A 26624-nucleotide genomic window follows, 5' to 3' on the forward strand; every position below is an offset into this window, starting at 1 on the left:
CAGTCAGAATCAGGGGAAGTCTTAAACGGGGAAGAAAGAAATGGCAGACCAATTGAACAAGTACTTTGGTTCGGTATTCACTAAGGAGGACACAAACAACCTTCCGGATATAAAAGGGGTCAAGGGTCTAGTAAGGAGGAGGAACTGAGGGAAATCCTTATTAGTCGGGAAATTGTGTTGGGGAAATTGATGCGATTGAAGGCCGATAAATCCCCAGGGCCTGATGGACTGCATCCCAGAGTACCTTAGGAGGTGGCCTTGGAAATAGCGGATGCATTGACAGTCATTTTTCAACATTCCATTGTCTCTGGATCAGTTCCTATCGAGTAGAGGGTTGGCAATGTAACCCCACTTTTTACAAAAAGAGGGAGAGAGAAAACAGGTAATTATAGACCGGTCAGCATGACCTCAGTAGTGGGTAAAATGAAGTAATCAATTATTAAGGATGTCATAGCAGCGCATCTGGAAAGAGGTGACATGATAGGTCCAAGTCAGCATGTATTTGTGAAAGGGAAATCATGCTTGTCAAAACTTCTGTAATTTTTTGAGGATGTTTCCAGTAGAGTGGACAAGGGAGAAGCAGTTGATGTGGTATATTTGGACTTTCAGAAGGCTTTCGACAAGGTCCCACACAAGAGATTAATGTGCAAAGTTAAAGCACATGGGATTGGAGGTAGTGTGCTGAATTGGATTGAGAACTGTTTGCCAGACAGGAAGCAAAGAGTAGGAGTAAATGGGTACTTTTCAGAATGGCAGGCATTGACTAGTGGGGTACCACAAGGTTCTGTGCTGTGGCCTCATCTGTTTATACTGTACATTAATGATTTAGACGAGGGGATTAAATGTAGTATCTCCAAATTTGCTGATGACACTAAGTTGGGTGACAGTGTGAGCTGCGAGGTGGATACTATGAGGCTGCAGAGTGACTTGGATAGGTTAGGTGAGTGGGCAAATGCATGGCAGATGAAGTATAATGTGGATAAATGTGAGGTTATCCACTTTGGTGGTAAAAACAGAGAGACAGACTATTATCTGAATGGTGACAAGTTAGGAAAAGGAGAGGTGCAACGAGACCTGGGTGTCATGGTCCTTACTACTAGGGAGATCAAGAGGTATGGCGAGAAAGCAGGAAGGGGATACTGAAGTTGCATGTTCAGCCATGAACTCATTGAATGGCGGTGCAGGCTATAAGGGCCGAATGGCCTACTCCTGCACCTATCTTTCTATGTTTCTATGTTTCTATGTTAACTAAATGTTCGTCCTGCGAAGGATTCAATTACCAATAATAGGAAGGTTCCTGAATTTAGAACACCTACCATGCCCATCCGCTGTCTTTCCCTCATTTGTCACCACCACTCAGGCACGCCGCTGTGTGACTGAAATGTCCTTAAATATCTTTGTTGTGTACCCTCTGTACCTGCTGCGTTAGAAGTTGCCCCATGTCATCTGCAAGGACCAACTTCGGAAGCCATCTGGACTGGAAGATGACATTCTTTGCTGCTTCGAGAAGCTTTTATGAAGGATAAGAGCATAAAATATGACTCTGACATGTTAACTCTACTTCAGTCAGGTACTCCCAGATAACCGCTTTCCTAGATGAACGATATCGATGGGAGTCACAGTGAGTCACTGAGAGACAATATTCCCATTTATTTTACCAGGGATACAAACAGCCGCAGGAACAGGATGTGTTTGGAGTCGATCCCCATCTGCGTGTAAAACAGATTCTGACCAGTGACCCACCGATTTATCAGATTCATGTCATGTCGTAGATATATATCATAACGTTGACACCAAACATCTTACCAATGTTCGTCAAACTCTTTCCATCGCTGATTCTTCCAACATGCTTCGAGTTTGCACATGTCATTTCAGTATACAGAAATGACTTTATTTCTCCAGCATGGATGATCAGTCCAAGGAGTTGCGGTAGCACTGATATTAAAGAAAGAGGTAAAGGCAGTAGGGAGAAAGGCTCTTAGCTCAGAACATCAGAATGTGGGCTCAGTATGGGTGGAGGTCGGATGAAACAAAGGGCAGTAAACAGTGGTGGGAGTACTTTATAGCTGCACTGAGAGTACTAATAGTAGTGGACAATATATAAATTGTGAATGATTATTAATCTTCATATGGACTGTGAGAAACACATTGGCAAAAAGTACTTGAAGGATGAGTTATTGGAATGCATTCGAGAGAGTTTACTAGAACAATGTGTCGATGAACCAAAAAGGAACAGGTTATTTTATATCTAGCATTGCGTGACGAGGCAGGGTTAATTAGTAATCTTCTAGTGAAGTATCATCTGGAGAAGAGTCATCAAATTATGATAGTATTCCATGTTAAGTCCGAAACATCAGTCTTAAATTTAAACAATGCCATTTAGAGGCGAGTTGGCTGAGATACATTCTAGTAATTAGATTAAAAAATATGACGGAAGATGAAGTGGAAAATATTTAAATGAATAATTCATGATTGTCAACGAGTATACATAACGTACGGGAAGAAACTCCATTGGAAAATCACGACAGCCATGACGAACTAAACAAGTTATGGATAGTACTTGGTTAAAAGAAGAGGCTTATAGTGTTTCAAAAACTACTAATAACCATAAAGATTGGAAAGGTTTTAAATATCAGCAATGATGAGTAATAACTTGATGAACAGGGAGAATATAAATTATGAGAGTTAAACAGAAATAAACTTTAAAAGATATAAAAGCTTTTGCAAGTATGGAAAAAAATATATGAGCAAAATTAAACGTGGGTCCGTGAGAGGCGAGACATGAGAAATGTTAATTGTAATAAGAAAATCGCAGAGGGTTTCTACAAATGTTTTTTGTGTGTCTTCACAGTAGAAGACACAAAGATCATAACGGAAATTGTGGGGAATCAAATGTGTATTTATAGTGAGGAACTTAAAGTATTTATTATCAGTAAAGTAAAAGTATTGGAGAAATTAATGGACTGAAAGACGACAATCCCCTGGACCTGACGGCCTACCTCATAGGACTCTAAAAGAGGTAGCTGCAGTGATAGTGGATGCATTGATTCCCCAGAATCTAGAACGGTACCAGTGGATTGGAAGGAGGAAAATATATCCCAGCTATACAAGAAAGGAGGGAGAGAGAAAACAGGAAACCATAAACTGGTTTGCCTGACATCAGGAATATGGAACATGCAAGAATCTAATATTAAGGGCATCGCAACATGGCACTTGGAAAAACTCAAAAAAGTTAGGTAGAGCCAAAATTGTTTAATGAAAGGAAAATAGTGTTTGACAAATATATTCATGTTTTTTAAGGGGTAGATAAGGCGGAACCGGTGGATGTAGTATATTTGCACTTCCATAAGGCATTCAATAAGTTGCCACACAAGAGGTTTTTACACAGGATTAGGGTTCATGCAATTGCAAAATGTAGCATGGATTGAGGATTGCACACGGCCAGTAAAAATGAAAAAGAAAGACTTGCATTTATAGAACACGCTTCATGAACACCGGACATCACAAAGACTTTACAGTCAATAAAGGACTTTTGAAGTGTAGTTATTGTTATATTGTAGGAAAAACGGCAGCCAATTTCACACAGCAATCTCTCGCAAACATCAATGTGCAATGTCGAGATAATCTGTTTTAAGGGATATTTACTAAGGAATACATATTGGCAAGAACAACGGGGAATATTCCCCTATTCAGTGCTGTGGGATCTTTTACATAGACCTGAGAGCACAGCAGGGGCCTCAGTTTATTGTCTCATCTGAAAGACGGCAACGCCAACAATTCAACACTGCTTCAGCCTAGAGTTTTGTGCTGAACTATTTGGTGTGGGACTTGAAGCCAGAAGCTGTGATTCAGAGGTGAGTGTGCTGCCTACCGAGCCACGGCTGGAAAGGAGAGCAGGAATAAACAGGTGTTTTTCTGAATGGCTGGTTGCAACTTGTGGGTTACCAAGAAGACCAATGCTTTGGCTTGAGCAATTTCAAATCTACATCAATGACTAAATGAGGAGACGTGCAGAAATATATCCAAGTTTTCTGATGAAACAATGTGACGTGGGAAGGTAAGTTGTGGGCAGGATGCAAGGAGGCTCAAAATGGATATAGACCTTTAAATGAGGTTAAATGATTCGGCAAATCGTGGCAAACCCTGCAGTTCACGGGCTGATTCATGTTAACAGAGGCTGAGTTCTATGTTAAGTGGCCGAGTTCATTTTAGCAGAGGCCGAAAACTTTGGTCAGGGGCCGGCTTCATGTTAGATTAAGGGGTTATAATTCTACAGGAGGTGCATGAATAGCGAGACCAGGGGTTATATGTGCATAAATCGTTGAAGATGGCAGAGCAGGTTGAGAAAGCGTGAAAAGATACTGGGCTTCAAAATAGAGGCATAGAGTACAAAAGCATGGAAGCTTTGACATACCTTTATGAAACACTGGTTCGGCCTCGACTGGATTATTGTCTCCAATTCTGGACAACTATTTTACGAAGGCTGTTAACGCCTTAGAGAAGGTGCAGAAACAATGTACATCAAAGGTTCCTGGGTGAGGGAATTGAGTTACATGGATAGACTGGACATACTGTGGTTGCTCTCCTCAGAAGAACATGGAAGTTGAAAAAGTGACTGGATTGAGGTCTTCAAAATTATGAGTGGTCTGTACAAAGTAGTTAGAGAGAAACTATTCCCATTGGCAGAATGGTGGAGAACCAGAGGACAGGTGATTTAACGTGATTGGCGGAAGAACCAAAGGCTACATGAGGATAAACATTTTTTATCCAGCTAGTGATTAGAATCTAGAATGAACTGCCTGAAAGGGAGTGGAGGTAGTTTCAATCACTGCCTTCAAAATGGAGTTGGATAAGAACCCGAAGGAACAAAAAACTGCAAAGATACGGGGAAAGGACGGGGTAGTGGAGCTAGCTACATTTTGAACACCTCAATCTCGTCACTTTTCCAATTTCCATGTTCTGAGGAGAGCAACAACAGCTTGTCCAGTCTCTCCATGTAACTCAATTCCCTCACCCAGGAACCTTCGACGTACTTTGTGTCATAGAGGTGTAGTGGTAAACATAGTTGCTTTCCAAGCATTTGACGTGGGTTCAATTCCCAACCATCATATTTTTTACTTTTTGAGGATGTTTCCAGTAGAGTGGACAAGGGAGAACCAGTTGATGTGGTATATTTGGACTTTCAGAAGGCTTTTTACAAAGTCCCACACAAGAGATTAACGTGCAAAGTTAAAGCACATGGGATTGGATGTAGTGTGCTAACTTGGATTGAGAACTGGTTGGCAGATAGGAAGCAAAGAGTAGGAGTAAATGGGGATTTTCAGAATGGCAGGCAGTGACTAGTGGGGTACTGCAAGGTTCTGTGCTGGGGCCTCAGCTGTTTACACTGTGCATTAATGATTTAGACGAGGGGATTAAATGTAGTATCTCCAAATTTGCTGATGACACTAAGTTGGGTGGCAGTGTGAGCTGCGAGGAGGATGCTATGAGGCTGCAGAGTGACTTGGATAGGTTAGGTGAGTGTGCAAATGCATGGCAGATGAAGTATAATGTGAGGTTATCCACTTTGGTTGTAAAAACAGAGAGACAGACTATTATCTGAATGATGACAGATTAGGAAAAGGGGAGGTGCAACGAGACCTGGGTGTCATGGTACATAAGTCATTGAAGGTTGGCATGCAGGTACAGCAGGCGGTTAAGAATGCAAATGGCATGTTGGCCTTCATAGCGAGGGGATTTGAGTACAGGGCAGGGAGATGTTACTACAGTTGTACAGGGCCTTGATGAGGCCACACCAAAGTATTGTGTACAGTTTCGGTCTCCTTACTTGAGGAAGGGCATTCTTGCTATTGAGGGAGTGCAGCGAAGGTTCGCCATACTGATTCCCGGGATGTCGGGACTGACATATCAAGAAAGATTAAATCAACTGGGCTTGTATTCACTGGATTTCAGAAGAATGAGAGGGGATCTCATTGAAACGTTTAAAATTCTGACGGGATTAGACAGGTTAGATGCAGGAAGAATGTTCCCAATGTTGGGGAAGTCCAGAACCAGGGGTCACAGTCTAAGGATAAGGGGTAAGCCATTTAGGACCGAGATGAGGAGAAACTTCTTCACCCAGAGAGTGGTGAACCTGTGGAATTCTTTACCACAGAAAGTTGTTGAGGCCAATTCGCTAAATATATTCAAAAATGAGTAAGATGTAGTCCTTACTACTAGGGGGATCAAGGGCTATGGCGAGAAAGCAGCAATGGGGTACTGAAGTTGCATGTTCAGCCATGAACTCATTGAATGGCGGTGCTGGATCGAAGGACCGAATGGCCTAATCCTGCACCTGTTTTCTATGTTTCTATGTTTCTATTATCTGGCAGAGACCCGGTACCGGCTTATCTGGCAGAATGGCCTCCTTCTGCGTTGTAACTATTCTATCATTTCTGATGAAAAGACGAGTCCTGTGTTAAAGGAGCCGAGGTCATGTTAACAGAGACCGAGTTCTGTGCTCAGAGGGCCGGTTTCATATTAACAGAGATCGATTTCTGTGCTCAGACCCGCGTTCATGTTAGCGGAGACCCAGTCCTGAGTTCAGTGACCGGGTTCATGTTAACAGAGGCTGACTCCTGCGACCAGGGGCCGGGTTAATGTTAACAGAGGCCGAGTCCTGTGTTTAGAACCGAGTTTGTGTTACCAGCGACCCAGTCCTGAGCTCAGGGGCTGTTTTAATGTTAACTGAAGGTTATAATCCTAAAGTGGGTGCATGAACAGAGAGAGCTAGCTGTATATGTGTGCAAATCGTTGAAGGTGGGCAGGGTAGGTTGACAAAGCGGTTACAAGTCACACGAGACACCGGGCTTCAAGAATACAGGTATAGAGTACAAAGGACATTGTTATGAACCCGCCCAAAACACTGGTTCCACCTCAATTGGAGTATTGTGTCCGATTCTGAGCACTGCATTTTAAAAAGATCCGAAAGGTTTCGAGAAGGTGCAGAAAAGTTTTACAAGAATGATTCCACAGATGAGGGACTTCAGTTACCTGGACAGACTAGAGGATCTGTGGTTGTTCTCCTTAGAGCAGAGATGTTTGGCAGGTGATAGAGGTGTCCAAAATCATGAAGGTTCTGCACAGAGCAGATCAAACGAAACGGTATGCATTGGCAGAAGGATAAAGAACAAGAGAACACAGATTTAAGGCGATTGGTAAAAGAACCAAAGGCAATATAAGGAACAAACTTTTTCGCACAGCTACTGGTTGAGATCTGGAATGCACTGCCTGAAAGAGTGGTGGAGTCACCGAGGCCGACCTGGTTGGGAACACCAGCAACTACAGCGGAGATACGATGAGCTAGCCCAACGCAGGGAGCAGCGTAAGCCTTCCTGAGAGGAAGACAAAAGCAAAGTGGGTGACAAAACCGACTTCACAGCAACTCAGGTAGCTGGTTGCTGGCGTAACTTGGAGTGACATCGAGCCAAGCGGCGAGGTCGGGGCCCAGAAGAGTTTGGCGAACAATGGAAAATTTCGGAGGTTGGCGAGCAGCGTGAGGTCCGGAGGACGGTAACCAGTGGGAGTTCCGGATGTCACCGATCAGCACAAGCTCCGCAGGTCGGTGAGCAGTGGGAGCAGTGGCAAGGTTCGGAGGTCGGCCAGCAGCAGGAAGTTCGCAAGTCGTCGATTAGGGAGAGGACAGGAGGTCGGCGAGCTGTGGACATTAGCGAGGAGCGGAGGACGGAAGCAGCGAGGCCTGGAGATGGGAAGTGGCGAGGAATAGATGTTGGGAACAGCGAGGTCAGTACCCATGAGCAGCAACTTCGAGTCCCATGAATCCCAAGGAGACAGGAACTGCTGGAACGAGAGACGAAGACAGTTGGTGTATGCATGAGTGTACGTACTATACCTTTGCAGCAGAGCGTGGTCTTCAGTCACCTTGTATCCCCTTGCCACTTGGCCAAGACCTTGCTCTGCCAAGCCCGTGTGATAGCTGGTGTGCAACCGCAACCCGAGTTTAAAATATATCACATACAGGCATTTTCCTCCCTTCAAAAGGAAGTGCTGGACCTGGAACGTCAGGACCCTCATGGACAACTTCAACAGTGATAGACAGAAATGTCGCATTACTGTCGTTGCCCGGGAACTCTGACGTTTTAATGGACACATCACCGCATTAAGCGAGATAGCGGCTAGGGGAAAGCCAGCTCAAAAAACAAGGCGGTGGGGACAGCTTCTTCAGGAAAGATAAACCAGAAGAAGAATGCCGGCTCCGTAGTGTTAGCTTCGCCATAAAAAAATGAGCTAGTCGGCCGTGTCAGAGACTCCCCTTGCTGGATAAACGAAAGCATCATGATTCTTTGCCTCACCGTAGCCCAGAACCAGGGTGCTACGGTCTACAGAGCGTACCCCCCAACCCTGGAAGCAACAGACGTGACCAAAGAGTAATTCTACTCCAGGCTCGATCAATCCCTGTCCCTCGGCTCAGCGGGTGTATTGTATAGGGTTAATCATATAGGGTTAATGATGATATTTAGTCATCTTGAGTGTGTTTCTGTCCCAGGCCTCATGGAATGATAAGCAGAGAAACAGAGAGAGAGAGCTTGAGGTCTCATGCTTTGTGGACGAGCACCTGCGGCCTTATAGATTAGGAGTTCGCCATATGCCACATGCACATGTTTTGCTCAATAGTATGTTATTTGATAATATAAAGGTACAGCACTGTCCCGTAGCTCTTCGAACTTCACCTTGGACCGAAATTCGCGAGCTGTGCCGGGACCCCCAATGCTCCAGACCAGCCGTCCCTTGAGGAGTTCTGGACGAGCAGAAGGCCGTGAGCTTTGTTATTTGTATCATACTTCTCTTTTGTTCGTAAACTGTATTTATAATGTTTCTTTTCTCTCAATAAACGGTATGTTATTCTTTACTTCATTTGCCTTGTCTCTTATTTAACATTCATCCAGATCCCGAATCTGAGTCTATTATTATCAATCCAAAACATTTTGGCGTCACAAACAGGATCTGGTAAAATGCTTAAGAGAAAAGACGAGAAGCAGTCTCCTCCTGCGAGAGAGAAGTATAGAATACCAGGGTGGGGCACGAGGGATGAGGGTTTTGGCTCTCTTGCCAAGGTGCTAGCCCGGTTTGGACCCCGGCAACATGGGGATACGCCGTTATTGGAACAGAACAAAGGTAGAGCCGTACCCCACGCAGTACTGCCTCTCCTAGACGAAGAGGGCTTCCCACAGGAGAAAAATAGTCTCCCACAAATGGAATGGATTTTGTTGATAGACTTAAGGGCGATGTGTAAACAACTGAAGGAAAGTGAGACAGAAAACCTACCGCTAAAAACAGCTGTTAAGGTTTTGGAAAGTCAAAACTCGACCCTGACTGAAGCAGTCCACACTGCACAAGAGCGGGTGGACAAGGTCAATGAACAAACAGAATCTTTAATATGCCGTCTGGTGAGAGTACAAATTAAAAAGAAAGCTAGACGACGGAAATTACAGCTGGATTCGAAATATATCGTTTGTATTTGCTGCTGCATGTGGTATGGGCTTGCTCAATCCGATCCCAGTGAGTGTTTAAAAGCGCATGCAAAATCATATGGGGAATGTATACAAGCTGGAAGAAATGGAGAGGAGGGGGGAACGGGAGAAACTAAAGACCCTCCCCCATACGGTGCGAGCACGGAAGCTAGACCCCTTATGACAAATAAGACGAAACAGTAAGATGGGGAACAGCCGGTAACCACGAGAGGGGTGCATGACTTCACCACTAATGAGTTACAAGAAATGGTTACTATTGGGATCCAGCAAAACTATCCCTCTGCCGTTGATTGGGAAGGGGAGGTAAAACCTTGGAATACTATGGCAGAGTGTGCAATGCAGTTGCGCAACATGGCAACACAGGGAGGAATATATCACCAACAATCTGGGGGGCCAGATCACGAGCTCTTTACGGCAGGAAGGCGGAGCAGCCTGATGAAGAGTGGCCCTCCTATGATGAGCGGTGCGCTACACGCATTATTGGGACCAGCCCAAGGGCAGCGGGTGGCGCACGCCTGCCTATTTTTAGGACAGTTAGAGGATGTAGAAGATCCCCTCGACTAGGGGTGTTGCCGGAATCCGGGAGCACCCCCCGTTACAACCATATCAACCCAAGCTCCCGGGGATCTGAGGCCACACATTCTGATTACTTACCTGACAGGGGAGTAACCATAATCAGCTTTGTTGAATGACGAAAGACTTTGTGAATGACTGTCTGTGAATGAAAGCGCTTTTGTGTTTTTTTGACTGCGGAATTAATTTTTCATATGTCTGAAAGCCTGTTTGGAAAAATAGTGGAGCTGCCTGTTTGTTTTAGCTCCACCCATTTTTTCAAACAGAGTGAAAACATGTTTAACCCTTCGTAGTGTTGTCCTGTATGTGGGAAGTCTTCAGAAAGTGTGAACCATATGCGGACACCATACAAGAGCTCTTGGGGGCGGGTATCATTGGACACGCAGTGTCCCCCTACAATAATCCTGTTTGGCCTGTGCAGAAACCCGACAAAAGTTGGAGAATGACTGTGGACTACCGACAACTGAACAAATTTACCCCTCCCCTGGCAACCGCTGTCCCAGATGTAGCAACTATAACAGAGCGGCTGTCTGAAGAAGGTGCGGAGTGGTATGCGTTAATCGACCTGGCCAATGAGGCACACAAGGTCAGGCGAGCGCAGGAAAGCTCCATAATGCGCTGGAAATTGTATTTCGCAGACAGAGCAAGTACAGGAATAGAAGGAATCACCAGACTACATGATCATGTGGATGAGTGCCTACATATAGCTGAGAGTGAACTTACGCAGTCGTCTGTCAGTTTAACCAAAGAGTCACCGGTCTCCTGGGGCGTGTCTTTTGAACAGTTAACACCTGAAGAACGTAGCCATGCCTGGTTCACAGATGGCTCAGCGGTCTGGCGAAACGGCCTTCGGTGATGGCGAGCCGCTGCCTTCAATACAAAAACCCAGACAAATGTGTATGATGAGGGCGTGGGAGGCTCCAGCCAGCTCGCAGAACTAGCAGCTGTAGTCCTTACGTTAGAAGAGGAACAGCAACAAGTAAACATATATACTGACTCATGGGCAGTAGCCAATGGCATGGCGAGCTGGATGCAAAACTGCCATGAACATAACTGGCAAATAACTGGCAAAGACTTGTGGGGAAAGCACTTATGGGAACAAATATCGTTCAAAGCCCAGAAGATGAAAATAGCTGTATATCATGTGGACGCTCACATGAAAAACACTTCAAAGACCTCTGAATATAATAACACCATTGATAATATAGCCCGGGTACGGGCTGTCAAAGAGGCGGAAGAGGAAGAATATGGCATAGGCAAGTGGACCCACCACAAATCTGGACGCTTGTGCATTCAGGGTACGATAAAATGGGCACGAAATAGGGGGTTACATTTGATTACGGACGGTGTTAAACAGATCATAAACACCTGTGAAATATGTCAAAAGATGAAGCATTTTCCCTACAATGACAAACCGGTGCCCATATTAAGAGAGGGACTCAACCAGCACAAATATGGTAAATTGATTATATAGGACCTTTCCATTGCAACAAAGGTTCCAATATTTCGTCACTGCTGTCGATAACTATTCTGGACTTTTGATAGCTTATCCAGTGACTAAAGCGAATCAACAAAGTACGATTAAACGACTGGAGAATTTAAACGTATACTACGGAGAGCCAGCAGAAGTACAGTCCGATAATGGGTCGCACTTCACAGGTCAAGCAGTGCAACAGTGGGTGTTAGACAATGGGATCTATTGGATGTTTCACATACCTTACTATCTGCAAACAAAGGGTTAATAGAACGCATGAATGGTCTACTTAAACAACAGATTAATATTAATTCCCACTAACACCTGTCTCTGTTAGTCCCAGCCTGTTAGCTGAGAAGTATTTCCATCATTTTCTGATTCAGTCTCTATCGCTCTCTCTCCATCTGTCTCTTTCCTTGTAACTGTCTTTATCATTGTCTTTCTATCACTCTTTCCCTCTCTCTCTCTTAAAAGATCAAACACACACACATCTCTGTATATGTATATGTTTGAGTCTTTTTCTCAATCAGTCTGCCTCTCCTTCTCAGTCTCGCACTTTCTGTCTCTCGTTGTCTCTATCTCGCTGTCTGTCTCTCCCTGTTTGTCGGTTTGTCTCTGTCTCTCAATGTGTCTGTCGACTTCTCATGGTGTCCAGTTCTGTTCACAGTGGCTCGATTACTGCTCTGGCAGAACTGGTACACGTCAGTTCCTTGTTAATATAGTGGTGAGTATCCCGCCTGTCACGCGGGAGACGGGGGTTCAATTCCCCGACGGGGAGGCAGTTGTTTCAAAATATAGAATTTTACTTCTGTTTCTTGGAAGAGATTCATATTAAAAAGTTCCAGAGCAATATCGAACTGTAAAAATACAGATAGAGGAGATTGCCTGGTCCAGATTTTTAGCAAACGGAGAATTTTTCAGGCGTCTTTGGCCGTCTGCTGGACAGAGATGGATGACTGAGTTTTTTCTGAGTCACGTTTAAAAAGGCAGCGACACAGTAGTCGTGGCCGAGTGGTAAAGGCGATGGACTAGGAATCCATTGGGTTATCCCGCTAATGTTCGAATCCTGCCGACTACGATTCTCAGCATTTTTCATTCTATTTCACAATGTAACCGGTTCTCTGCCAAACTGATCCTGAGATAGATGGAATAACGTCCCACACATTTCAACACTGACATTTTTTTCTCATTTTTATTAATCTGCAATATTCACGATACATCCGTTTCAAAAATCGCAAACATCAGTCAAAGTTGCGACAGTGATTCAGACTGTCTATCCTTCGAGATGACGAAGGCATCTGTGCATGCCCGTTGGTGCGTGCACATTTTTGGTTATGTGTGTGGGTGTCTTTGTGTCTGTCGATCTCTATATATGTCTCTGTGTATGTGCAACTGTCTGTGGAAATCATCATCATGAATTTGGTATGTCCTGGAACTTATAAAAAAGACTTGGGGGAAATAATAAGGTTGTGAACTTTTGTATCGGCTTTGGTTCAGTGGCAGCACTCTCGACTGAATTGGGAGTTTGTGTGTTCAAGTCGCACTTCTGAGACTTGAGCATTATCATCCTGGCAAACACTCAAGTGCAGCACTTGGGGAATTTTGCAATGTTGAAGCTGTTGACTTTCGGATGAAATGTTAAATTGAATCTCCGTCTGCACCCTCGGGTGGAGATGAAAGTTCCCAGTGCATTACTCGAAAAAGAATAGGAGAGTTGCCCCCGTCTCAATATTCCTAAAAATGTTCCTAAATGCTCACTGAAAGCCGATGTGCATGTGTTTGTATGTGGGGTCGGGGTTCAAGCCCAGATTCTCACAGAGACGGAATGCAGGCTCTCACAGGACGAGGATCGCCGAGTGGTTGAGGCGTTGGCCTTGAATTTTAATGGATTTTTCCCGCGTGGGTTCGCACACCACTCCTGGTATCTCTTTAATTTAACACGGATTTCCTCCCATTCTGATCAGTGAGACCGGATTTTCACCGGTTGAATCAGCAATTTTCTGTAACAATGTGACACTCTGAACCGATAATGAAATGAAATTGTGAAATGTATCTGCGTCGCTCGGTCTCTCCCTCTCTCTCTCTTCAGAGAGTTGTGTATGTGTTTGTATGTTTGAGTCTTTGTCTCTCTCAGTCTGACTCACTCTGGCTGTCCCTGTTTCTCTGTTTGTCTCTGTCTCTCAATCTGTCTCTTTCTCACGGTGCCACGTCTGTTCCAATGGGATTCTCTCAGATTCTTTGTCTGACTGGCTCTCTCTTTCCCATCATTTCGGTCTGTCCATGTCTTTGCCTGTCTCTGTGAGTCCCTGCCTGTTAGCTGAGAAGTATTTCCATAATTTTCTGTTTTAGTCTCTATCGCTCTCTCTCCATCTGTCTCTTTCCTTGTAACTGTCTTTATCTTTGTCTTTCTATCACTCTTTCCCTCTCTCTCTCTTAATAGATCAAACACACACACATCTCTGTATATGTATATGTTTGAGTCTTTTACTCACTCAGTCTGCCTCTCCTTCTCAGTCTCACACTTTCTGTCTCTCGTTGTCTCTATCTCGCTGTCTGTCTCTCCCTGTTTGTCGGCTTGTCTCTGTCTCTCAATGTGTCTGTCGACTTCTCATGGTGTCCAGTTCTGTTCACAGTGCCTCGATTACTGCTCTGGCAGAACTGGTGCACGTCAGTTCCTCGTTAGTATAGTGGGTAGTATCCCCGCCTGTCACGCGGGAGACCGGGGTTCAATTCCCCGACGGGGAGGCAGTTGTTTCAAAATGTAGAATTTTACTTCTGTTTCTTGGAAGAGATTCATATTAAAAAGTTCCAGAGCAATATCGAACTGTAAAAATACAGACAGAGGAGATTGCCTCGTCCAGATTTTTAGCAAACGGAGAATTTTTCAGCCGTCTTTGGCCGTCTGCTTCACAGAGATTGATGACTGAGTTTTTTCTGAGTAACGTTTGAAAAGGCAGCGGCACAGTAGTCGTGGCCGAGTGGTTAAGGCGATGGACTAGGAATCCATTGGGTTATCCCGCTAATGTTCGAATCCTGCCGACTACGATTCTCAGCATTTTTCATTCCATTTCACAATTTGACCGGTTCTCTGCCAAACTGATCCTGATATAGATGGAATAACGTCCCACACCTTTCAACACTGACATTTTTTTCTCATTTTTTTTAATCTGCAATATTCACGATACATCCGTTTCAAAAATCGCAAACATCAGTCAAAGTTGCGACAGTGATTCAGCCTGTCTGTCCCTCGAGATGACGAAGGCACTGTGCATGCCCGTTGGTGCGTGCACATTTTTGGTTATGTGTGTGCGTGTCTCTGTGTCTGTCTATCTCTATATATGTCTCTGTGTATGTGCAACTGTCTGTGGAAATCATCACCATGAATTTGGTATGTCCTGGAACTTACAAAAAAGACTTGGGGGAAATAATAAGGTTGTGAACTTTTGTATCGGCTTTGGTTCAGTAGCAGCACTGTCGACTGAATCGGGAGTTTGTGTGTTCAAGTCGCACTTCTGAGACTTGAGCATTATCATCTTGGCTAACACTCAAGTGCAGCACTTGGGGAATTTTGCAATGTTGAAGCTGTTGACTTTCGGATGAAATGTTAAATTGAATCTCCGTCTGCACCTTCGGGTGGATATGAAAGTTCCCAGTGCATTACTCGAAGAAGAATAGGAGAGTTGCCCCCGTCTCAATATTCCTAAAAATGTTCGTAAATGCTCACTGAAAGCCGAAGTGTATGTGTTTGTATGTGGGGTCGGGATTGAAGCCCAGATTCTCACAGAGACGGAATGCAGGCTCTCACAGGACGAGGATAGCCGAGTGGTTGAGGCGTTGGCCTTGAATTTTAATGGATTTTTCCCGCGTGGATTCGCACACCACTCCTGCTATCTCTTTAATTTAACACGGATTTCCTCCCATTCTGATCAGTGAGACCGGATTTTCATCGGTTGAATCAGCAATTTTCTGTAACAATGTGACACTCTGAACCGATAATGAAATGAAATTATGACATGTATCTGCGTCGCTCGGTCTCTCCCTCTTTCTCTCTTCAGAGAGTTGTGCATGTGTTTGTGTGTTTGAGTCTTTGTCTCTCTCAGACCGACTACTCTGTCTGTCCCTGTTTCTCTGTTTGTCTCTGTCTCTCAATCTGTCTCTTTCTCACGGTGCCACGTCTGTTCCAATGGGATTCTCTCAGATTCTTTGTCTGACTGGCTCTCTCTTTCCCATAATTTCGGTCTGTCCATGTCTTTGCCTGTGTCTGTTAGTCCCTGCCTGTAAGCTGAGAAGTATTTCCATCATTTTCTGTTTCAGTCTCTATCGCTCTCTCTCCATCTGTCTCTTTCCTTGTAATTGTCTTTATCATTGTCTTTCTATCACTCTTTTCCTCTCTCTCTCTTAATAGATCACACACACACACATCTCTGTATATGTATATGTTTGAGTCTTTTTCTCACTCAGTCTGCCTCTCCTTCTCAGTCTCACACTTTCTGTCTCTCGTTGTCTCTATCTCGCTGTCTGTCTCTCCATGTTTGTTGGTTTGTCTCTGTCTCTCAATGTTTCTGTCTCTTCTCATGGCGTCCAGTTCTGTTCACACTGGCTCGATTACTGCTCTGGCAGAACTGGTAGACGTCAGTTAATCGTTAGTATAGTGGTGAGTATCCCCGCCTGTCACGCGGGAGACCGGGGTTCAATTCCCCGACGGGGAGGCAGTTGTTTCAAAATATAGAATTTTACTTCTGTTTCTTGGAAGAGATTCATATTAAAAAGTTCCAGAGCAATATCGAACTGTAAAAATACAGATAGATGAGATTGCCTCGTCCAGATTTTTAGCAAACGGAGAATTTTTCAGGCGATTTTGGCCGTCTGCTACACAGAGATTGATGACTGAGTTTTTTCTGAGTAACGTTTGAAAAGGCAGCGACACATACTCGTGGCCGAGTGGTTAAGGCGATGGACTAGGAATCCATTGGGTTATCCCGCAAATGTTCGAATCCTGCCGACTACCATTCACAGCATTTTTCATTCCATTTCACAATTTAACCGGTTCTCTGCCAAACTGATCCTGAGATCGATGGAATAACGTCCCACACCTTTCAGCACTGAAATTTTTTTCTCATTTTTATTAATCTGCAATATTCACGATACATCCGTTTCAAATATCGCAAACATCAGTCAAAGTTGCGACGGTGATTCAGCTTGTCTATCCCTCGAGATGACGAAGGCATCTGTGCATGCCCGTTGGTGCGTGCACATTTTTGGTTATGTGTGTGCGTGTCTTTGTGTCTGTCTATCTCTATATATGTCTCTGTGTATGTGCAACTGTCTGTGGAAATCATCACCATGAATTTGGTATGTCCTGGAACTTATAAAAAAGTTTTGGGGGAAATAATAAGGTTGTGAACATTTGTATCGGCTTTGGTTCAGTGGCAGCATGCTCGACTGAATCGGGAGTTTGTGTGTTCAAGTCGCACTTCTGAGACTTGAGCATTATCATCCTGGCAAACACTCAAGTGCAGCACTTGGGCAATTTTGCAATGTTGAAGCTGTTGACTTTCGGATGAAATGTTAAATTGAATCTCCGTCTGCACCCTCGGGTGGAGATGAAAGTTCCCAGTGCATTACTCGAAAAATAATAGGAGTGTTGCCCCCGTCTCAATATTCCTAAAAATGTTCCTAAATGCTCACTGAAAGCCGATGTGTATGTCTTTGTATGTGGGGTTGCGTTTGAAGCCCAGATTCTCACAGAGACAGAATGCAGGCTCTTACAGTACCAGGATCGCCGAGTGGTTGAGGCGTTGGCCTTGAATTTTAATGGTTTTTTCCCGCGTGGGTTCGTACCCCACTCCTGGTATCTCTTTAATTTAACACGGATTTCCTCCCATTATGATCAGTGAGACCGGATTTTCATCGGTTGAATCAGCAATTTTCTGTAACAATGTGACACTCTGAACCGATAATGAAATGAAATTGTGAAATGCATCTGCGTCGCTCGGTCTCTACCTCTCTCTCTCTCTTCAGAGAGTTGTGTATGTGTTTGTATGTTTGAGTCTTTGTCTCTCTCAGTCTGACTCACTCTGTCTGTCCCAGTTTCTCTGTTTGTCTCTGTCTCTCAATCTGTCTCTTTCTCACGCTGCCACGTCTGTTCCAATGGGATTCTCTCGGACTCTTTGTCTGACTGGCTCTCTCTTTCCCATCATTTCGGTCTGTCCATGTCTTTGCCTGTCTCTGTTAGTCCCTGCCTGTAAGCTGAGAAGTATTTCCATCATTTTCTGTTTTAGTCTCTATCGCTCTCTCTCCATCTGTCTCTCTCCTTGTCACTGTCTTTATCATTGTCTTTCTCTCACTCTTTCCCTCTCTCTCTCTTAATAGATCACACACACACATCTCTGTATATGTATATGTTTGAGTCTTTTTCTCACTCAGTCTGCCTCTCCTTCTCAGTCTCACACTTTCTGTCTCTCGTTGTCTCTATCTCGCTGTCTGTCTCTCCCTGTTTGTCGGTTTGTCTCTGCCTCTCAATGTGTCTTCGACTTCTCATGGTGTCCAGTTCTGTTCACAGTGGCTCGATTATGCTCTGGCAGAACTGGTACACGTCAGTTCCTTGTTACTATAGTGGTGAGTATCCCGCCTGTCACGCGGGAGACGGGGGTTCAATTCCCCGACGGGGAGGCAGTTGTTTCAAAATATAGAATTTTACTTCTGTTTCTTGGAAGAGATTCATATTAAAAAGTTCCAGAGCAATATCGAACTGTAAAAATACAGATGGAGGAGATTGCCTCGTCCAGATTTTTAGCAAACGGAGAATTTTTCAGGCGTCTTTGGCCGTCTGCTGCACAGAGTGGATGACTGAGTTTTTTCTGAGTCACGTTTAAAAAGGCAGCGACACAGTAGTCGTGGCCGAGTGCTTAAGTCGATGGACTAGAAATCCATTGGGTTATCCCGCGAAAGTTCGAATTCTGCCGACTACGATTCTCAGCATTTTTCATTCCATTTCACAATTTAACCGGTTCTCTGCCAAACTGATCCTGAGATAGATGGAATAATGACCCACACCTTTCAACACTGACATTTTTTCCTCATTTTTATTGATCTGCAATATTCGCGATACTTCCGGATAAGAAAATGGAAAAATCAGTCAAAGTTGCGACAGTGATTCAGCCTGTCTATCCCTCGAGATGACGAAGGCATCTGTGCATGCCCGTTGGTGCGTGCAAATTTTTAGTTATGTGTGTATGTGTCTCTGTGTCTGTCTATCTCTATATATGTCTCTTTGTATGTGCTACTGTCTCTGCAAATCATAACCATGAATTTGGCATGTCCTGGAACTTATAAAAAAGACTTGGGGAAAATAATACGGTTGTGATCTTTTGTATCGGCTTTGGTTCAGTGGCAGCTTTCTCGACTGAATCTGGAGTTTGTGTGTTCAAGTCGCACTCATGAGACTTGAGCATATAATCTTGGCTAACACTCTAGTGCACCACTTGGGGAATTTTTCATTGCTGAAGATTTCACTTTCGGATGAAATGTTAAAGTGAAGCTCTGTCTGCACCCTCGGGTGGATATGAAAGTTCCCAGTGCATTACTCGAAAAAGAATAGGAGAGTTGCCCCCGTGTCAATATTACTAAAAATGTTCGTAAATGCTCACTGAAAGCCGATGTGTATGTGTTTGTATGTGGGGTTGGGGTTGAAGCCCAGTTTCTCACAGAGACAGAATGCTGCTTCTCACAGAAACAGGATAGCCGAGTGGTTAAGGTGTTGGCCTTAAAATTCAATGGGTTTTTTCCCGCGTGGGTTCGTACCCCACTCCTGGTATCTCTTCAATTTAACGCGTATTTCCTCCCATTCTGATCAGTGAGACCGGAATTTCATCGGTTGAATCAGCAATTTTCTGTAACAATGTGACACTCTGAACCGATAATGAAATGAAATTGTGAAATGTATCTGTGTCGCTCGGTCTCTACCTCTCTCTCTCTCTTCAGAGAGTTGTGTATGTGTTTTTATGTTTGAGTCTTTGTCTCTCTCAGTCTGACTCACTCTGTCTGTCCCTGTTTCTCCGTTTGTCTCTGTCTCTCAATCTGTCTCTTTCTCACGGTGCCCACGTCTGTTCCAATGGGATTCTCTCAGACTCTTTGTCTGACTGGCTCTCTCTTTCCCATCATTTCGGTCTGTCCATGTCTTTGCCTGTCTCTGTTAGTCCCTGCCTGTAAGCTGAAAAAATATTTCCATCATTTTCTGTTTTAGTCTCTATCGCTCTCTCTCCATCTGTCTCTCTCCATGTCACTGTCTTTATCATTGTCTTTATCTCATTCTTACCCTCTCTCTCTTAATAGATCTCACACACACACATCTCTGTATATGTATATATTTGAGTCTTTTTCTCACTAAGTCTGCTTCTCCTTCTCAGTCTTACTCTTTCTGACTCTTGTTGTCTCTATCTCGCGGTCTGTCTCTCCCTGGTTGTCGGTTTGTCTCTGTCTCTCAATGTGTCTATCGACCTCTCATGGTGTCCAGTTCTGTGCACCGCTCGATTCCTGCTCTGACAGAGCTGCTACCTGTCAGTTCCTCGTTAGTATAGTGGTGAGTATCCCCGCTTGTCACGCGGGAGACCGGGTTTCAATTCCCCGACTGGAAGCCAGGTATTTCAAAATGGAGAATTTTACTTCTGTTTCTTGGTAGAGATTCATATTAAAAAGTTCCAGAGCCATATAGAACTGGAAAAATACACGGAGAGGAGATTGCCTCTTCCAGATTTTTAGTAAACGGAGACTTTTACAGGATTCTTTGGCCGTCTGCTGCACAGAGATGGATGACTGCGTTTTTTCTGAGTAACGTTTAAGAAGACAGAGTCGCATTCGAAGTGGCCGAGTGGTTAAGACGATGGATTAAAAATCCATTGGGTTTTCCCTGCGTAGTTTTGAATCCTGTCCACTACGATTCTCGGCATTTTTTCATTTCATTTCCCAATTTAACCAGAACTTTGCCAAACTGATCCTGAGATAGATGGTATAACGTCCCACACCTTTCAACACTGACATTTTTTTCCATTTTTATTAATCTGCAATATTTACGATACATACGGATAGGAAAACACAAACATCAGTCAAAGTTGCGACAGTGAGTCAGCCTGTCTATCCCTTTATATGTTGAAGGCATCTGTGCATGTCCGTTGGTGCGTGTAAATTTTTGGTTATGTATGTGGGTGTGTCTCTGTGTCTGTCGATCTGTATATATGTCTCTGTGTATGTGCAACTGTCTGTGGAAATCATCACCATGAATTTGTTATGTCCTGGAAATTATAAAAAAGACTTGGGGGAAATAAGACGGTTGTGGACGTTTGTATCGGCTTTGGTTCAGTGGCAGCATTCTCGACTGAATCAGGAGTTTGTGTGTTCAAGTCGCACTCCTGAGACTTGAGCATATCATCTTGGCTAACACTCAAGTGCCGCACTTGGGGAATTTTGCAATGTTGAAGCTGTTGACTTTCGGATGAAATGTTAAATTGAAGCTGAGTCTGCACTATCGGGTGGGTGTGAAAGGTCCCAGAGCCTTACTCGAAAAAGAATAGGAGAGTTTCCCCCGTGTCAATATTACTAAAAATGTTCGTAAATGCTCACTGAAAGCCTCCATGTATGTGTGTCTGTGGGGGTGGGGTTGAAGCCCAGTTTCCCACAGAGACAGAATCCATATTCTGACAGGACCAGGATAGCCTAGTGGTTGAGGCGTTGGCCTTAAAATTAAATGGGATGTTTCCCGCGTGTTCTCGTAGCTGACTCCTGCTACTTCTTTAATTTAACACGGATTTCCTCCCATTCTCATCAGTGATACCCGATTTTTATCTGTTGAATGTGCAACTCTGTGACACTCTGAGCCGATAATGAAATGAAATTGTGAAATGTATCGGTGTCGCTCGGTCTCTGGCTGTCTCTTTCTTTAGAGAGGTGTGTTTGTGTTTGTGCGTTTTTCATTCTCAGTCTGACTCACTCTGTCTGTTCCTGTGTCTCTGTCTCTTTCCCACGGTGTCAAGTTCTGTTCCAATGGGATTCTCTCAGACTCTTTGTAAGACTGGCTCTCTGTTTTCCATCATTTCTGTCTGTCCATGTATTTGCCTGCCTCTGTTAGTTCCTGTCTCTAACCTGCTGAGTATTTCCAGCATTAGTGTTTCTATCTCTGACACTCTCTATCTGTCGCTCTCTCTCTCCTTGTCACTGTCTTTATTACTCTCTTTCTCTCACTCTTTCCCTCTCTCTTTATAGATCACACACACACATCTCTGTATATGTGTGTGTTTGAGTCTTTTTCTCACTCAGTCTGCCTCTCCTTCTCAGTCTCACATTTTCTGTCTCTCATTTTCTCTATCTCGCTGTCAGTCTCTCCCTGATTGTCGGTTTGTCTCTGTCTCTCAATGTGTCTGTCGTCTTCTCATCGTGTCCAGTTCCATTCACAGCTCGCTTCCTGCTCTGATAGAACTCATGCTCGTTAGTATCGTGCTGAGTATCCCCGCCTGTTCCGCCGGAGACCGTGGTTCTACTTCCCGACGCGGTGGCAGCATTTACAAAATGCAGAATTTTACTTGTTACTTGGTGTTGATTCATATTAAAAAGTTCCAGAGCAATATAGAACAGTACAAATACTGGAAGAGGAAGTTGCCTTTTCCAGATTTTTAGCAAACGGAGACTTTTTCCGGATTCTGTGGCCGTTTGCTGCACAGAGATGGATGTCTGAGTTTTATCTGAGTAACATTGAATGATGCAGCGAGCTAGTAGTCGTGGCCGAGTGGGTAAGACAATAGACAAAAAATCCATCGGGGTTTCTCTGTGCAGGTTTGAATCCTGCCGACTATGTTTCTCAGCATATTTCATTCTGTTTCACAATTTAACCACGTTACTGCAAAACTGATTCTGAGATAGATAGAGCAACGTCCCACATCTTTCGATGCAGCCGCTGTTTTCTTTCTTACATTAATCTGCAGTATTCACGATACATACGGATAGAAAAACGCAAAAGCCAGCCAAAGTAGCGACAGTCACACTGCCTGTCTATCCATCTATTTGTCTAAGGCAACCTGTGTATATCTGGATCTGAGTATCATGGTACATCAGTCAGTGAAAGTTGGCATGTAGGTGCAGCAGGCGGTGAAGAAAACAAATGGCATGTTCGCCCTCATAGCTAGGGGATTTGAACATAGGAGCAGGAAGATATTACTGCAGTTGTACAGGGCCTTGGTGAGGTCACACCTGGAATATTGTGTTCAGTTTTGGTCCCCGAATTTGAGGAAGGACGTCCTTGCTATTGAGGGAGTACAGCGAAGGTTCACCAGCATGATTCCCGGGATGGCAGGATTGACATATGAGCAGAGACTGGATCAACTGGGCTGGTATCCACTGGAGTTTAGAAGAATGAAAGGGGATCTCATAGAAACATATAAAATTCTGACGAGATTGGAGGCTGGAAGAATGTTCTCATTGCTGGGGAGTTTGAGACCAAGGATTACAGTCTAAAAAAAAGGTATAAGCCATTTATGACCGAGATGAGGAGAAACTTCTTCACTCAGAGAGTGGTTTACCTGTGAAATTTTCTACCGCAGAAAGTCGTTGAGGCCAGTTCATAGATATATTCAAAAGGGAGTTAGATATGGCCCTCATGGATAAAGAGATCAAGTGGTATGGAGGGAAAGCAGGAAAGGGGTACTGAGGTTGAATGATGAGCCATGATCTTATTGAATGGTGGTGCAGGCTCGAAGGGCCGAATGGCATATTCCTGCAACTAATTTCTATGTTTCTATGTTTCTATGTTGATGCATGTATATTTTTTTATTGTGTGTGCGCGTGTCTGTGTATGTCTATTTGTATGTATGTCTCTGTGTATGTGCAACTGTCTGTGGAAATCATCACCATGAATTTGGTACGTCCCGGAACTTTTAAAACACTTGGGGAAAATAATACGGTTGTGATCTTTGGTATCGGTTTTGGTTCAGTGGCTCCATTCTCGACTGAATCAGGAGGTTGTGTGTGTAAGTCCCACTCCTGAGACTTGAACACATCATCTTGGATGACACTCAAATGCAGTATTTGGGGAATTTTGCATTGTTGAAGCTGTTGACCATCGGCTGAAATTTTAATTTGAAGCTCCATTTTCACCCTCGGGTGGATGTGAAACTTCCCAGAGCCTTAGTCGAAAAATAATAGGAGAGTTGCGCCCGTGTCAATATTACGAAAAATGTTCGTAAATGCTTCCTGAAATCCAATGTCTCTGTGTGTCTGTGGGGGTGGAGCTGAAGCCCAGATTCTCACAGAGGCAGAGTCCAACCATTGACAGGATCAGGACCAGGATGGCCGAGTGGTAAAGGCGTTGCATTTAAGATGTAATGGGTTATATACTTGTGTGGGTTCAAACCCCACTCCTGGTGATTCCTTAATTAAACAGAGATTTTTCCCATCCTGCCGAATGATACTCGATTTTCATCTGCTGAATCTCCAATTTTCTGCAACGATGTGACATTCTGAGCCGACAATGAAATGAAATTGTGAAATGCATCTGTGTTGCTCGGTCTCTGCCACTCTCTCTCTTTAGAGAGCTGTGAATGTGTTTGAGTCATTGTCTCTCTCAGTCTGCCTCTCTCTGACACACTCTCTCTGTCCCTGTTTCTCTGTTTGTCCCTGTCTCTCAATCTGTCTCTTTCTCACGGTGTCTCGTTCTGTTGCAATGGGATTCTCTCAGTCTGACTGCCTATCTCAGTCCCATTATCTCTGTCTGTCCATGTCTTTGCCTGTCTCTGTTAATCCCTGTCTCTAACCTGATAAATATTTCCATTATGTTCTGTTTTTGTCTCTATATCTATCTCTCTATCTGTCTTTCTCTCTATCTGTCGCCCTCTTTGTCTCTCTCTTTGTCCCTCTCCTTTTCTCTGTCATTCCATCACTATTTACCTCCCTCTCTTTATGGAGCACGCAAATACATCTCTGTGTATGTATGTGTTTGAGTCTTTTTCTCATTCAGTCTGATCCTCCCTTTCAGTCTCAAACTTTCTGTCTCCCTTTGTCTCTATCTCACTGTCTGTCTCTCCCTGTTTCCCTGTTTGTCTCTGGTTCTCAATGTGTCTGTCACTTTCTCACGGTGTCCAGTTCTGTTCGAATGGGATTCTCTCAGTCTCTCTGTCTGACTGTCTCACTCTTTCCCATCATCTCTGTCTGTCTATATTTCTGCCTATCTGCCTCTCTTTGCCTGTCGCTGGTAGTTCCTGTCTCTAACCTGCTGAGTATTTCCAACCTTTTTTTGTTGATATCTTTGTCTCTCTCTCGACCTGTCGTTCTCTCTCTATCTGTCTCTCTCCTTGTCACTGTTTTATCACTGTCTTTCTTTCACTCTTTCCCTCTCTCTCTTTATTAATCACACACACACATCTCTGTATATGTAGGTTTTTGAGTCTTTTTCTCAGAGTCTGCCTGACTTTTCAGTCTCACCCTTTCTGTCTCTCGTTATCCCTCTATCGCTGTCTATCTCTCCCTGTTTGTCGGTTTGTCTCTGTCTCTCAATGTGTCTGTCGACTTTTGTTCACAGCTCGATTACTGCTCTGACATCGCCCGTACCTTCGTCCGTTTCGTCGTGATTTTGCTCCCCTGTTAAGCAATAGAACCGGGTTCAATTCCCCGATGGAAAAGCAGTTTTTTCAAAATGTCTAATTTTACTTCTGTTTCTTGGTATAGATTCAAAGTAAAAAGTTCCAGAACAATATAGAACAGTAAAAATACAGCCAGAGGCGATTGCCTCTTCCAGATTTTTTGCAAACAGAGACTTTTTCAGGATTCTGTGGCCGTCTGCTGCACAGAGATGGATGACTGAGTTTTTTCTGAGTAACATTTATAGTGCCAGAGACGCAGCAATTGTGGTCGAGTGGTTAATGCGATTGGCTTGAATTCCTTTGGGTTTTCGGCGCTCAGGTTCGAATCCTGCCGACTACGATTCTCAGCAATTTTCTTCACAATTTAACCAGGTTTTTGCAAAACTAATCCTGAGATAGGTGGAATAACGTCCCACACCTTTCAACACTGACATCTATTTCTTATTTTTATTAATCTGCAATATTCACGATTCATACGGATAGAAAAACGCAAAAATCAGCCAAAGTAGCGACAGTGACTCAGCCTGTCTATCCCTCGAGATGTCTCCGGCATCTGTGCATGTCCGTTGGTGCATGTATATTTTTGGTTATGTATGTATGTGTGTGTCTCTGTGTCTGTCTATCTGTATATATGTCTCTGTGTATGTGCAAATGTCTGTGGAAATCATCACCATGAATTTGGTATGTCCTGGAACTTGTTAAAAAGACTTGGGGTAAATAATACGCTTATGAACTTTGCTATCGGCTTTGGTTCAGTGGCAGCATTCTCGACTGAAAAACGCAAAAGCCAGACAAAGTAGCGACAGTGACCCTGCCTGTCTATCCATCTATTTGTCTAAGGCAACCTGTGTATATCTTGATCTGTGTGTCATGGTACATCAGTCATTGAAAGTTGGTGTGCAGGTGCAGCAGGCGGTGAAGAATGTAAATGGCATGTTCGCCTTCATAGCGAGGGGATTTGAGTATAGGAGCAGGGAGGTTTTACTGCAGTTGTACAGTGCCTTGGTGAGGCCACTCCTGGAATATTGTGTTCAGTTTTGGTCTCCGAATCTGAGGAAGGACGTCCTTGTTATTGAGGGAGTACAGCGAAGGTTCACCAGCATGATTCCCGGGATGGCAGGACTGACATATGAGCAGAGACTGGATCAACTGGGCTGGTATCCACTGGAGTTTAGAAGAATGAGAGGGGATCTCATAGAAACAAATAAAATTCTGACGAAATTTGACAAGTGAGTGGCAGGAAGAATGTTTCCGTTACTGGGGAGTTCGAGAACCAGGGGTCACAGTCTAAGAATAAGGGGTAAGCCATTTAGTACCGAGATGAGGAGAAACGTCTTCACTCAGAGAGTGGTTAACCTGTGGAATTCTCTACCACAGAAAGTTGTTGAGGCCAGTTAGTTAGATATATTCAAGAGGGAGTTAGAT

The 26624-nt window shown here is 44.0% G+C and overlaps 5 non-coding genes across 5 annotated transcripts; all 5 read left to right on the forward strand.

The window, feature by feature from the left end:
* The first annotated feature begins 12574 nt into the window (after positions 1-12574).
* trnap-agg (transfer RNA proline (anticodon AGG)) lies at positions 12575-12655 on the forward strand. The gene has a single exon. It is a non-coding gene; the product is annotated as a tRNA-Pro (tRNA).
* A 1595-nt stretch (positions 12656-14250) lies between these two features.
* trnad-guc (transfer RNA aspartic acid (anticodon GUC)) lies at positions 14251-14322 on the forward strand. Its single transcript has one exon. It is a non-coding gene; the product is annotated as a tRNA-Asp (tRNA).
* Positions 14323-14541: 219 nt separating this feature from the next.
* On the forward strand, positions 14542-14622 carry trnap-agg (transfer RNA proline (anticodon AGG)). Its single transcript has one exon. It is a non-coding gene; the product is annotated as a tRNA-Pro (tRNA).
* Positions 14623-19310: 4688 nt separating this feature from the next.
* Positions 19311-19393, forward strand: trnal-uaa (transfer RNA leucine (anticodon UAA)). The gene has a single exon. It is a non-coding gene; the product is annotated as a tRNA-Leu (tRNA).
* A 4510-nt stretch (positions 19394-23903) lies between these two features.
* On the forward strand, positions 23904-23987 carry trnal-uaa (transfer RNA leucine (anticodon UAA)). Its single transcript has one exon. It is a non-coding gene; the product is annotated as a tRNA-Leu (tRNA).
* Positions 23988-26624: the final 2637 nt, after the last annotated feature.

Source organism: Pristiophorus japonicus, chromosome 23 (genome assembly GCF_044704955.1).
Source record: "Pristiophorus japonicus isolate sPriJap1 chromosome 23, sPriJap1.hap1, whole genome shotgun sequence".
Classification (NCBI taxonomy): Eukaryota; Metazoa; Chordata; class Chondrichthyes; family Pristiophoridae; genus Pristiophorus; species Pristiophorus japonicus.